The following is a 15,848-nucleotide window of genomic DNA, read 5'->3' as shown; positions in this document are numbered from 1 at the left end:
CTAGTAGAATAACAGGTAAGCAGGATATATGCTAAAAATCTCAACTATTAAATAAATACCAAAAAGGAGGATAATGTGTACATTTTAACACTTTTAACAATGTGAAATACAGAGAGTCCTCCTATGATCCAAAGGAACAAGTACTGGCTGCCTTCTCCTCACAGACTGGTCGGTTTAACTATGAAGATTAAGGAAGAACAGAGGGGCACCTCATGTGTGGTATTGTCAAATGTAACAGGATAAAGTAAGCAAAAAGCCAAATGGGTACTCATGTATTCCTGGAGCACACCAATGTACTGGTAGATGCAGGCTGTAGATTTAGACAGGTGTAACAGCTCACCCTCAACAAGATAAATGTCCCATATGCTGTAGTGCTTTATGCTGAGCACACTTATGTGCTGGTAGGAGCAGACTGACAGATTGGAAGAAAGGTGTGTCAGCTCACCCCACATGCAGGACTCCAAATAGGCTGTATTTGAAAAGCATGGAGGTTTGAATGACAGGTCTCCCATTATTATTAGGAAAAGCAGCAGGTAGGTAAGTATGTACACTCAAAAAAGTTTTTCATAAAAACAAATAGTATTTATTAAAAACAAATAAAACAACAATGCAAAAGAGTGGAACAGGGGTATTCAGTATCCCCCTAAAAATGTAACGCGTTTCTCGGCTTAAAACGCCGTTTCCTCAGGCATATGTTTACCTTACCTCTACCCCTGCTTTAAGTACATGCTCCCTAACAAACATGAACATACTCCTCCCTTCAGAAGGGCATATCCTCTAATTGATGTGGTACACCTGCAGACCCTAATTCTGTCTCTGCAATTGATTGACCGGTGTTCAAGTTATATTATTTTATATATACAATATAGCAATTCTAAAACATACATTGTATCCATAAAGTTGCCATTTTCACACATATAGAACAACCATCAAAAAACATAATATGAACCCATATTATATATGGGTTCATTCATACCCATCCTTAGTCTGCTTGTCTTCAGCAAACTGTTTGTGGGCTTTCTTGTGCATCATCTTTAGAAGAGGCTTCCTTCTGGGACAACATCCATGCACACCAATTTGATGCAGTGTGCGGCGTATGGTCTGAGCACTGACAGGCTGACCCCCACCCCTTCAACTTCTGCAGCAATGCTGGCAGCACTCATACGTCTATTTCCCAAAGACAACCTCTGGATATGAGGTTGAGTATGTGCACTCAACTTCTTTGGTCGATTATGGCGAGGCCTGTTCTGAGTGGAACTTGTCCTGTAAAATTGCTGTATGGTCTTGCCCACCATGCTGCAGCTCAGTTTCAGTGGCAATCTTTTTATAGCCTGGGCCATCTTTATGGAGAGCAACAATTCTTTTTTTTTAGATCCTCAGAGAGGTCTTTGCCATGAGGTGCCATGTTGAACACTCCTGCTCCCCAATCACACCATAGACCTTGTAACACTTGCTAATTTGGCCCAATTTGGACATTTACACTTAGGGGTGTACTCACTTTTGTTGCCAACGGTATTAGACATTAATGGCTGTGTGTGAGTTATTTTGAGGGGACAGAAAATTTACAGCTATACATGATGTACACTCACTACTTTACATTGTAGAAAAGTATAATTTTTTCAGTGTTGTCACATGAAAAGATATAATAAAATATTTACAAAAATATGAGGGGTGTACTCACTTTTGTAAGATATTGTATACACACATATACACACATAAACACACACATACCACACACACACAAACATATATATATATATATATATATATATATATATATATATATATATATATATATATATATATACATACATATAAACACATATATACAAACAAATATACACATGCACACAAACACACACATACATACACACACATAAATATACATATACACAGACACACATACATACATACATATACACACACATATATGTATATATATATATATATATATATATATACACATACAGTATATATATATATATATATATATATATAAATATACACACACACACACTGTATATACACACATATATACACATCACACATATAAACACGCACATTCACACAGACACATATACACACACATATGTATGTACAATACAAACTGTATTTGTTTTCCCCCTCATGCAATATTAGCCCAATAACCAAATATTGTTATAATGCAACATTTCATAAAGCAATAAGTTAATTGTGTTTTCTGTTTACCTTACTCTAATTTTTAAATATTACATTTTCCTTTTATTTTATTTTCTTTTTATTTGGCAATACTCTCTCAGTTGAAGTTACCCTAAGAGTTCAATTTAAAGGTTTCAAATCAGCCACTAAAAGCAACACAGTCAACCACCCCCTCTTACTACAGACCCTAAGCTCTCTTGGTTTCTGGTACACGGTGCTCTGGTTTCTGTGTCATTTGCTGTTGACTCCTCCTGAACAACTTATCAACAGCTACAGCTTCAAATATTACCTCTATGCTGATTACACCGATCTACCTCTCCACCCCTGCTCTCTCTCTCTCTCTCTGTTCTTTCTCATGTCAGCGGCTGCTTATCTGGCATTTCTTCCTGGATGGCCTCTCATCACCTAAAGATTAATATGTCCAAGACTGAGCTCCTTCTAATCCCCCTTCGAGCTTCACTCTAATTTCTGACTTCTCTAGCACCGTCTACAGCATCACCATCTCTCCCTGACACCAACATTTAATACACTCCCTTATAATTTCCAGACTTGACTACGGCAATAACCTACTTACTGGCCTTCCTCTCTCCCCCCTCTCCTCCCTTTAATCCATCCTAAATGCCTCTGCCAGGCTAATCCACCTTTCCTATTGCTTTGTATTTGTTGCACCTCTCTGTGAGTCCCTTTACTAGCTCTACATTCACAGCGGAATTAAATTCAAAATTCTCACCCTGACATACAAAGCCCTTACCAGTGCTGCTCCGCACTTGCTCTTCTCACTAATCAACAAATATACTCAAGCCCGCCCACCCAGATCCAACAATGATCTGGTCCTTGTATCTTTGATTATTACCTCTTCCCATGCTAGCCTGCAGGACGTGTCTTGTGCAGCACCTACCCTCTGAAATGCCCTCTCTTTTGCTTTCAGACTTTCCCCTAATCTGCCTTCATGTAAATGCTCCCTAAAGACATTTTTGTTTAGAGAAGCCTACCACACAACTAGTACCACATTAATCCCACTTACCTAATACTTGCCCTCATTTAACTCTGTATCAACATCATTCTCATCCTTGCAGTCTTCACCTCCTGTTTCTCACCCTCCTACCCTTCACAGGAGTCCTCAACTCCTCCTATATGTAGTTGACAAATTTTATTTAGTCTCTTTCAAGTTTTAAAACATTGTTTTATTTAAAAAAAGTAGTACCATTGGGCAGCACTGCAGAATATGTTGGCACTATATAAATAAAGTATAATAATAATAATATGTTAAATTAAATAAAATTCAACTCATCAATGGAAATGCAACACAACCTCCACTTTAAAGTCAACATTAACCTTTTTTTTGTATAGCTAAAACAGGCAATTTTTAAGAAACTGTTCAATTTAATTCTATTAACTAATTTTTACTGTTCTGTTAGTATCTTTCTTGGAGAGTAAAGCTAGGTGGGCCCATAGAATCTTTGGAGTGTTTATGCGTCTTTAGAATTCTAATGCAGCACTGTGTTTAGCATTGTTATACATTGTTGCAAACAATAGGGTTAAAACAACACATGTATTTTTTTCTGAGTTTCTATGAGCCAACCTATTTTACTCTTCAAAAAAGGATTCCAAGAGATCGAAGCAATTTTTAAACAAATAAGTCAATTTAAAATTGCATGCTCTGTCTTAATCATGACCATTTAATTATGATTTTACTTCTCTTTAAATACACACAAAAACATGCATATGTTGCCATAACAACTATTACTCCAATTACATCAAAGTCAAACAATTTTTAAAAAGTAACACTCATAGGGAAGGTTTTTGCACATCAAAGCTTAGATTGAAACAAAAAGGTGGATAGAAAGAAAACAAACAGACATTAAAAATAGAGCAAACAAGAATCACAAAAGGTAGCAGATATTTTGGAGAAGAAAAAAAAAGATATTTAGTGGCAAATTCATAATGAAAAAAATAAATTTATAGTATATCACCTGTCAAATTATTTATCTCCACTGGGGATAAAGCATTTATAATGCACATTTAATCTACATTCCTAAATTGTTTATATGCAAAGCTGTTATTCTTGGTGTGATAATCAGTCCTGGAGACTTCCAGAGAAGAATGATTCAATAAATAAATCAATAAAGTTCTTTTATATCATCTCTTTCACTGCTTGATTAACTCAAATGTAACAGACGGCATTTGCATAGTCAGACTTTCAGTTCAATATTACTTTCAGCCTCATTTTTTTCTTCCCTATTTTAAAAACGGTTTTGTATGTGATTTTCCTAATCATAGGGTAATCACGAATAAGACTTTCAACTCTGACAATTTGTTTCCGCTGTGCAGGGTGCATGTTAAACTGTGCACATGGAACCGTGTGTTCAATATAGGGTAGACATCAAATAAACCATTGCTTAAAGAAAGACCTTTACACTTGCAATACAGGGCTACATCTGAATAGTGCATTTCCTAAACTACAATGCAAACTGATAGATTAAAAATTCTATTTTAACAGATATCATTAATTTTTATGTTTATCCATAAGAAATCTTAATAAAAATCATTCAATGGGTTTCCCGCCTTACAACATGGATTGTGATGTTATTTAATCATGTGGAAATGGTTTGTATGTGTAGCAGATTTATATATGTAACATTTCTGATGTGCATGCCCTGATAACTAATATGGAGCAGAGCTCTAAACTGTCCAAAATGTTGTCATTTTTGGAGTTTACCCCCTTCCTCCATGTTTACTAACTTACTAAATACAATGGGGCATATTTATCAAGACCACTGCTCCATAACCTGTCCGCCTGCTCTGAGGCCGCGGACAGAAATCAACCCGATCGAATACGATTGGGTTGATTGACACCCCCTGCTAGCGGCCGATTGGCCGCAAATCTGCAGGGGGCGGCACCACCACCAGATGATGAGGTAAGGACTCTGTCCAGAGCTTTCAAGTTCTCAAACACCAAGCTGTGTAACTTTGTACACAGGGACACTATACAGTAAATATAGCCTATATAGTTGATAATTACAGGGAGTGCAGAATTATTAGGCAAATGAGTATTTTGACCACATCATCCTCTTTATGCATGTTGTCTTACTCCAAGCTGTATAGGCTCGAAAGCCTACTACCAATTAAGCATATTAGGTGATTTGCATCTCTGTAATGAGAAGGGGTGTGGTCTAATGACATCAACACCCTATATCAGGTGTGCATAATTATTAGGCAACTTCCTTTCCTTTGGCAAAATGGGTCAAAAGAAGGACTTGACAGGCTCAGAAAAGTCAAAAATAGTGAGATATCTTGCAGAGGGATGCAGCACTCTTAAAATTGCAAAGCTTCTGAAGCGTGATCATCGAACAATCAAGCGTTTCATTCAAAATAGTCAACAGGGTCGCAAGAAGCGTGTGGAAAAACCAAGGCGCAAAATAACTGCCCATGAACTGAGAAAAGTCAAGCGTGCAGCTGCCAAGATGACACTTGCCACCAGTTTGGCCATATTTCAGAGCTGCAACATCACTGGAGTGCCCAAAAGCACAAGGTGTGCAATACTCAGAGAAAAAGGCCAAGGTAAGAAAGGCTGAAAGACGACCACCACTGAACAAGACACACAAGCTGAAACGTCAAGACTGGGCCAAGAAATATCTCAAGACTGATTTTTCTAATGGACTGATGAAATGGACTGATGAAATGAGAGTGAGTCTTGATGGGCCAGATGGATGGGCCCGTGGCTGGATTGGTAAAGGGCAGAGAGCTCCAGTCCGACTCAGACGCCAGCAAGGTGGAGGTGGAGTACTGGTTTGGGCTGGTATCATCAAAGATGAGCTTGTGGGGCCTTTTCGGGTTGAGGATGGAGTCAAGCTCAACTCCCAGTCCTACTGCCAGTTTCTGGAAGACACCTTCTTCAAGAAGTGGTACAGGAAGAAAGTCTGCATCCTTCAAGAAAAACATGATTTTCATGCAGGACAATGCTCCATCACACGCGTCCAAGTACTCCACAGCGTGGCTGGCAAGAAAGGGTATAAAAGAAGAAAATCTAATGGACATGGCCTCCTTGTTCACCTGATCTGAACCCCATTGAGAACCTGTGGTCCATCATCAAATGTGAGATTTACAAGGAGGGAAAACAGTACACCTCTCCTGAACAGTGTCTGGGAGGCTGTGGTTGCTGCTGCACGCAATGTTGATGGTGAACAGATCAAAACACTGACAGAATCCATGGATGGCAGGCTTTTGAGTGTCCTTGCAAAGAAAGGTGGCTATATTGGTCACTGATTTGTTTTTGTTTTGTTTTTGAATGTCAGAAATGTATATTTAAGAATGTTGAGATGTTATATTGGTTTCACTGGTAAAAATAAATAATTGAAATGGGTATATATTTGTTTTTTGTTAAGTTGCCTAATAATTATGCACAGTAATAGTCACCTGCACACACAGATATCCCCTAAAATAGCTAAAACTAAAAACAAACTAAAAAACTACTTCCAAAAATATTCAGCTTTGATATTAATGAGTTTTTTGGGTTCATTGAGAACATGGTTGTTGTTCAATAATAAAGTTCTGCACTCCCTGTATATTGAACATGTAATGAGATCTGCATCAGTCTTGCGTTTACTACTAAACCATATAACAGTAATCTAATAATGAATATTCTGAAAATAACTACTAAAATAAAATAAAATAAATGGACTGATTTGATCAAGTAAAATTCCAATACATTTGCCTACCTTTGGCTCTTAAATTATACCACATCAGAACCCAAGCAGATAGCTTGGCATCTGGTACTAAAAGACCTATAGGACTGCAAAAATTCTTCTATTTTGTGTGTTTCTTTTTTTCACCAATTAAAATGTGAACATTTTCTTTTTTGGAGATGGGAAATAAAAACATTTTTTAAAGCCATTGAGCCAAAAACTCAGCTGCAAAGATTTCATGTAAAAAACTTACAAGTAACACAAAATCTAATGTTATATATAGAATTGGAAATTATGCAATTATATTTTTTCCATATATTTAAAATCTATATATGATGATGATGATGATATATGTTTTTTAACAGGTGGGTTTCAAGAATTCTATATTGATTTAAAATGAAACAAAGATTTTCTAGGAGCAAGATCAGTATAAAACAGCAAGATTGAAAAGAACACCTTAGCTTTTTGTGGAATAAGCCAATACACCTTACCAACTTTAAGGTGCCTACATTAACGATTAAATTGTTGATCATGATCATCTATTTATTTGCTTTAGCTGGGTGATTTAATCCACTTTATTCTAGTATTGACTGCCTTAAAGGTTCATACCCTAAATTTCCCACCCCTTTAACTTGTTTCCAATGATCCATTTTACCTGCTGTAGTGTATTTAATTGTTTACAAATAGCTCATTTACCTTAATTTAAACATTTGAAATAGCTCATTTTAGATATGTGCATTTTTTTGTTTTTTGTTCTGTAACAAATGCGTTTGTTAGGCTGCCTCAAGCCGCAAATATTCTTGTGAAAGTGCAACACGCAGAGCTCAGTGTGTTGCACTTTCACAAAAATATTTGTGGCACCGAAAATAAATGAATGCGGCTTGTGGCAGCCTATTTCTGAATTTGTTATGGAACATAATGTTTTTTTTAAATGCACATATCTAGCTATTTTTGCCTCTGGAATCCCCACATATACTAAAAGTTTATATACTTAAGTACAGGCTATTGACAAGTTATGGAAGCATATTATATAGAGATAAGAAAGGGAAGCATTTAAGCGATACAATAAGGATGTCTGATCTCCCCTTCAAGCTTAGCCTATTTGGGGCTAGATTACAAGTGGAGAGCTAATTATTTGAGGGCCCGCAAACCAGCAAATTTGCCCCTTTATGGGCGCGTGATAACTAACCAGCCACTAAAAAGTGGCTAGTTAATGCTACCATGAGCTTGCGGGAGCAATTAGCACTCGGAAAATTAACCAGAGATAAGATCTTTGGTTAATTTTCAAAATGTGCCCCAAATGCCCCGAAAATAAAGTGTGAGGTTTGTTTGTTTTTAAATAAAAAAATGTAGCATTTTTTTTTTTTTTTTTTTTTTTTTTTAAATAATTTTTTATTGAGGTTTTTGCGTTAGTACATACATAAAACACAATACACCATTTTGCAAAAAGAACAAAATACAAAATACAAACATAGTTACCCGAAAAATTTCAGAAATCATACAATAGCTTGGGTGAAAGGCTAATGAAACCTCGATTTTTCAATAATATATCACATGTGGCTGACCTGTTAGAAACAAAGATTCAGGCCCTATGGGCCAAATATATGAAAACCAATAGCTAATGGTCAGGAGTCTAGCTCGCTAGGAGCTTCAGAGTATATCATGCGTAGTTGGCCTATAAGGAGCTTTGTTTTAGGCCCAATGGACCTATAGTATAGGAGATAATAGATAGCTGATGATCAGAAATCTAGTTCTATAATAGCTTCAAAGTAGCATGAATACGTGTGTAATAAGTGGGGGAAAGGGGATATTCAGCGGAAAGCACCGCTATGTATATTAGGGAGAGAGAGAGTGGAAGGCGGAGCCATAGGAATATAGGAGTATAGTAGGAGACTTGGAGGGGCCTATTAAATTTGGTAATGTAGCAAAGCAAATCGGCTAAGATATCTAGTTACCTAGCTATGAATTATTAGTCCTATGAGAGAATATGGCGTTAAATTACACATATTTGTTAAAGTCTGTTGGGAAACAGATAAACTATAAGTTACTGACTACTTAATTATAGCTGAGGAACAGAGATATGGGAAGATAAGAATTTTATAATTAAAGGGGGAGTTAGTGAGGGGCAGGTCGAAGGAGAGTACTAGTGCACAATAGGATTGAGAATCAACAGAGTGGAGTAACTAATATCATATCCACACCTCACATGTATAACCTTCAAACATGAAGTAAGTAAAAGAGTTTATCACCTCGTATGTAGGCATAATGCCAATCTCCAATATTTGCAATGTTCAAAACTTGGTAACTTTGAAATAAACTGTGCAATCCTGCAGGGTATCACATAGATATGTATACACAAAGACAAGCAATCCCGCTAAAAAAGAGGAGTAGTATCTGTGCAATTTATGCCATATGCTGACTGTAATAATGGAAAGTAAACTAGGGGTGAGGCTATGTATTAAGCTACTTAAGTGTATAGTACAATAGGTAGAGATAGACTAACATCTATGTTAATTGAGTTGTCACTAGTCTAATATGGTCATACACAGATATGTGAATTACATAATAAAACACCATGGGACGAAATAAGTGGTAAGCATTAATGACATTCCACAGGTACCATCTGTAAAAGCTGCAGGATGTCACCAATAAATAACCACATTAATATAGACAGTTACATTTATGATTAGGAGTCCCCTTATCTACAAAACATTAAACCTGAGAAATAGAGTTATGAGTTTTGTATATAAACTAGCTAAATTGTCGAGCACGTTGACAACTGAGATCCAAAAACATGTATATAAACCTATTGCATAAATATTCCACATTAGGGGTAGTATAGGCTAAAGAACCTACCTGGGTATAATATATTTATTGTTCTACATAAGCTGAGCCTGTATTTTAACTAACTAAGTCAAATAAACAAGTGTTTAATGCTGAGTTAAAGTAGCAACGCTGCAGCTACAAAAATTGCATGTGGCTATGTATTACAAGCGGCATTGGCTAAGATTAGATTAGTGGAACATAAAGAGACTATGCATTAGTGTTTGCGGTGATGTGTGCAATCTCAAGTGAGGTCGCAGGTATTATATAGGTCCGCATAGCGCAAATATTGTCATACAAACAAGTGAGCTTATAATAACCCTACATGCAGAGACCTTTAATATTTGAGCAGAGAAGCATTAAAGCAGTATAATTGATATGTGACCAAATATAGACAATTTGGAAAGTGATCCCTCTGCTAAGATGTTTACAGCATGGGGGGGGTAATAGAACAATACATAATGTTTATACTGTGAGATACAAAACGTATTAAGGTCTCAATGTCCCAGAACGGTCCCTTTACATTTCAGTTCATAAAAAACTAGTTGTTAGGAAGAGAAAGACCAAATAAAATAAAGCATCTGTCAATAAGTTAACTAGAGTGCAGACATTGCATCAAAAACTCTAGTAAATAAGTATACAATAGGATAGATGGTTCACTGATCTTATGTTGTCAGAGCAGGCTAACAATCAACCTTAACATATCTAGAAAGTACTTCAATAAGCTAAACATTCTTATACTAAATACATTATGCATAACCCACTAGGATGCTATATATCCAATATCTAAGTGCCTATATATTCAAGCAGGGGGTGTTAAATAAAGTATTTGCATGTTTGACTATTTATTGAGCTTTGGGTTTTATATGTCTACAGGGGTTTTTATATGGGCTATCAGGACCAGTTGTAGATACTTTCCAAAGTCCCATTCTTCAGATCTCTTAATCGTCATGATGGGTTAAATGTTATTCAAACTTAGGCCAAATGATATCGATTCATGCATAATCTGTGAAGACACAGAGTATACTTTTGAGAATCTGCCGCATTGTCACTCACTTAACCAATTCAAGCTTGTCCAGAATAGTCCAATGTGTGGATGCTAGGCCCCTTGCTGCGCACATGTGTGATGGCGCCCAACCTGTGCAGATGAATCTAGGCGCTCCTAATGGCATAACCGGGTCTATCATATAGTGCCGGGACCAAGAATTACTTGACTGGGCTGAGGTGGGCAATCCGTTTGTAAATATTGTGCTATGTTTACCCCACTCATCACAGCGCACATCGCTGTGCTCGTGTCTCCTCCATGGTATGGCATGCTTAGATATCACTCTACGGTCAGTCTCTATATGCTGTGCGTTGTGAGTTGCTTCAGGCAATGGCAGTTGCACCCACAGTAGTCACAGGAGCTGCAAGTGGTGAACCCTGTCTACGGATACCTGACTCCTCGGCTTCGAGCTGGCACTTTCACGCTGTACCCTGTGGTTCAGTATTTCATCAGACTGAAGGTGAGCGCCTTGTGTAGAAGGGGCCTGCAGTAGCACTGCTCTGTTCATCCGTCATCTTGCTTGTAGTGCCGCCGCGCTTGATTGCCTGGAATTCTAGGTGCGATTGATTGCTGGGCAGTAGACTCAGTCTCCTTTTACTTTGTGATATATATTTAGTAGAGATGATTTATCGTCGCAAGGATTGCGATAATGATTCTCCAAAAGTTGCTGAGTCTTTCAGTTCCCATGCCTTGTAGCGCTTCCATGGTTGGCGCGACAGTTCACCTCTGTGGCGATTATTAAGCACTGTTGCCGCTTCAGGATTCTTCACAAATCAGGGATTCTGTAGTTACTAGGTGGACTGTAGTTTCTCACCTACCCATATAGCTTAGGATAATGCTTAAAAGAAGCAGTTTATTGAAAGTTTTTAGAGTATGGCCCAGGAGCTTAGTAGATATGCTTCTGGTTGCCTCGGCTGTTGGCTCCGCCCATAGCATTTTTTTTTTAATATAAACTGCATGAAGTAGTTATAAGGAGAGAGTAAATATATATGTATATGCTTATATACATATATATTTATGTGTTAATATGTGTATGTACACATATTAAAACATAAATATTTATGTATACAGGTAGCCTCAGTTTACACCGGGGTAGGTTCAAAAGGAATGGTTGTAAATTGAAACTGTTGTAAATTGAAACCCAGTTTATAATGTAAGTCAATGGGAAGTGAGGGAGTTAGGTTCCAGGCCCCTCTCAAAATTGTCATAAGTAACACCTAATACATTATTTTTAAAGCTTTGAAATGAAGACTTTAAATGCTAAACAGCATTATAAACCTAATAAACTAATCACACAACACAGAATATATAATTAAACTAAGTTAAATTAACAAAAACATTTGCTAAACAGCATCATAAACCTAATAAAATAATCACACAACACAGAATATATAATTAAACTAAGTTAAATTAACAAAAACATTTGCTAAACAGCATTATACACCTAATAAAATAATCACACCAACACAGACTTCACTTGCATTTTTCTGCAAACAGTTCTTTCTATGCATTCCAATCTGGACTGATTTATAGACAGGAAGATCTTGTTCCTTTGAAATCTGCTCGATAGCTCAGGTATGGTTAAACTGAATCATTTCAGCTTACTTGGCTTTGCTACAACACAAGCGGACAGCTCCACCTACTGGCTATTTTAATAAATGCACTGCTTCTCAATGCTTTTCAATATATATATATGTATATATGTATATGCATATATATTTATATTTTCTGCCAATCGTTGCACAACTTACCCCCTTTACTGTGCTGGATTCACATGCCGTGTCAGATGGCATGAGAACAAGGCTCCCATTGGAGCCTATGGAAGCATGCTTTCGTGAGTGCAATGCTTGCGTGCCCTGGTATTACTACGTAGAGCAGCAAATAACACCCTTGTGAAAGCGATATTTGTGCACTCTACTTTTAATCTAGCTTTTGATGGGTTGTGGTAACAAGAGGATATCAACTTATTAATTTACAAAAAGAAAACATAAAAGAGCAATTTCAAATACATGTTATGCCCAGCAGCTTGACAGCAAAGTGACTGGGACACATTCAGGGGGAAACCAAATTTACAGGGCACTGTCCCTTTAAATGAGCAGTTTTTCTAGATAGTTACCATCATCAAAAGAAAAAAAGGACCTGGTTCCATAAGAGGAAAATAAAATATATATTTAAGAAATATTTTCACAATATTCTGTATTTTGATGTAATAGCTTAAATCACTTAACTTTTGCTTTAAAAAGTATGTGCAACATGATGGAAATGAAGACAAAATACATTATGCTCTACATTGTTATTAAGCAAACACTGGATAGGAAGAGCACTTTATAAACAAATCCATAGATCTATTTCGTTCTACTTGTCTTCATCTTAATTCATTCTTTTTACAAGCTTCAGCTACTGTCTCTTTGATAAATTTCTTTATAAACATCAACAATTTAAATTAAACATATCCAAAGTCTGAGAAACTGTACGCTTTCTGTGTACAAAATTGAGAGCCTGAAAGCATTTGTTTAACAAAAAAAGGCAATATTTATATTGTGAGGTTTTTGTTTTTCTACCTAAAAAATAGATGCTTTGCATAATCATAATATTGAGGTACATTCCAATCTTGACATTATCATTAAAAAAAAACTTTTTCAACTGGGTTAGAAATGATTTGGTTCTGCAGCAATTCAATCAATGAACATGTATGTGTCTATGATATAGCTGTATTAGGAGAAAAAAGGGTTAAAAGAAATAATGGCTTACAATCTAACCCAAACAAGGGTCAACAAATATACATGCCAGTGAAGTTCTGACCTATGTAACCCTCTATCTGCTGTAATTTCCACATGGCTTCAATAAAGCCAAACTTTCCCATGCCACAAGCACAGATCCTTCATTTCTCTTGACCATTATGAACTCTCCAGGGGTCAACTGGAGCAAGAACTATTGGGAACGCAGTTGAACCAATATTTTTTGCTGGGGGAACCGAGTTCCCATTTGACCCACACACTACAAAGTTTTTTGATGTGCAGCCGCTGCATTGGAGACAGACATGCAGTAAGTGGTCATGTATTTACTGATTTGCTCAGCAGCCCTGTATTTTTGAACCTTTATTACAGACTCACATCACAAGTAAGGTAATGGAAAATATATTTATAGCAGTGGAGGAAAATGTATTGCTATCCTGTAATGTACTGAGGTTATAGATTGCTGCACCAATTTCGGAACCCACATTTTTATCCTATAGCACCTGTTAATATGCACAAGAAGGAGAGCCTCCCTTCCTTGTGCTTTTATACATTAGCATAACATTATTAAAGTGTTTATTAAAAAGTTTCTCTGTTAAGTAACAATAAATATATGTTAAGAAAAAGGTTCCTGCATTATGACAGGTAACAGTACTTAAGGGTAAAACTAATCACCCTCATACAGCAGAAGGAGCAGCTGCAACTTTAAAGGTAAGCTATTTTTTTTTTTTTTAATGTATAACTTGTGTAATGCAGTTGAAAAAAATAGAGTTCACTGTCAGCCTAGAGAGATTCCTGGAAGTGTTGTGTGTGGGGAAGAACACACATAACTTTAATGCTATATTGAATACATGCTGCAGCCAAAGCTTGTCTTTCCAATCAGCAAGAAAATAAACCCTTTTCAGAACACTGGTATATCTACCCAACATCATTTCTATGCAGACACAATTTACAGAACTGCCTAAATTTTCCAGGGCATGAGTGCAATGGGGAATTCATAAGAATGAACACTCTCTCTATATTTGCCCAGGGAATGTCATTATCATGCATCACACTGTCCCCTTAAGAAGTGTTGTAATTCAGCTCTGAAGATAGACATCTGGTAAAGCTTTTCATGGCAGGAATCATGAGCCATGAAACTATATATATATATACACACCACTGTATACTGTATATATATATCCACAATTAAAAAGAAGACCCAGCGAGTGCCCTTTTCTACATGGATATTCAATATTATTTGAAGCACCCCAGGTCACTGGATATTGGTTATCATGAGTGCTGACTTCTTCCATTTGCTTCTCTCTCTCTCTCTCTCTCTCTCTCTCTCTCTCTCTCTCTCTCTCTCTCTCTCTATGTATATATAATATTATAATATATATATATATATATATATATATATATTATATAATATACTGATGTACATATATCTATATATAATTATATACATACATTACACACAAAGATTGTGTGAGATGTCAATATTACATGGGGAGGGCATAAATCAATATTCCTTTAAACTAACAATATATTGGAAGTAGCTACACATGATAAGCATTAGAATCACTGCAATAGGACAAGAGACAGAACAAGGTTAAAGACCAAGCTAATTTCATGGCAGATTGTTGGCAAGTATAAAAAAATAACTGAGGTCAGAGTAGAGGAATCAATCAAAGGTCTCAGAAATACAGAGTTAGTGCTAGACTAGTATTAGAATAGTAGTTCTATCAAGGTCATTTTATGTCACAGTATAAAAGTCTTTCTACCATGTTAAGACTTGGTGGGGATTGAATCAAGCAATGTTGTATAGTCTGCTGATTAATGTTACGGCACAGCTGAGGAGTTAAGCCAGCAGCTGTACAATAATGTGAGTAGCCAGAATAGGGCTGACAAGTAAAAAAAAATCTTAGTAGAAACCAGAAATCATCATCCTCCATTGCACAACAGCAAGAAGGCAAACTGAAAATCCAGCATCCCCTGACTGGCTTTATTGTCAGCATCTGTGATGGTGACTATGGAGTAAATAGTTTTTGTTACAATATACTGCATAGTTGTTTCAATAAAATGTTTTACAAAAACAAGTTGGGTTCAATCTCTATACTGAGGCCACAGTCAGTCGTGATTATTAAACTGTGTATTTATCCAATCCTAATCAGGAAATTGTGAATGCATTTTTAATACTACTGCTAAAAAGATCTACAGATTTCTAATTTCTACTTTTCTTTAGAGAAACTAAACATCCAAAACAAGAACTCCAAAAATGTCATATTGACTTTTGGGGGCTGAATTATCAAGCTCCAAATGGAGCTTGATGCTCCTGTTTCCGATTGAGCCTTCAGGCTTGCCGGAAACAGCAGTTATGATGCAGCGGTCTAAAGACCG

The 15,848-nt window shown here is 36.6% G+C and overlaps 1 protein-coding gene across 1 annotated transcript in view; it reads right to left on the bottom strand.

The window, feature by feature from the left end:
• Positions 1 to 15,848, bottom strand: part of CADM2 (cell adhesion molecule 2) — a 798,115-nt gene that overhangs the window by 701,188 nt on the left and 81,079 nt on the right. The window lies entirely within an intron of this gene.

Source organism: Bombina bombina, chromosome 3, assembly GCF_027579735.1.
Source record: "Bombina bombina isolate aBomBom1 chromosome 3, aBomBom1.pri, whole genome shotgun sequence".
NCBI classification, from domain to species: Eukaryota; Metazoa; Chordata; class Amphibia; order Anura; family Bombinatoridae; genus Bombina; species Bombina bombina.
This window is presented reverse-complemented; position numbering and strand designations above follow the sequence as displayed.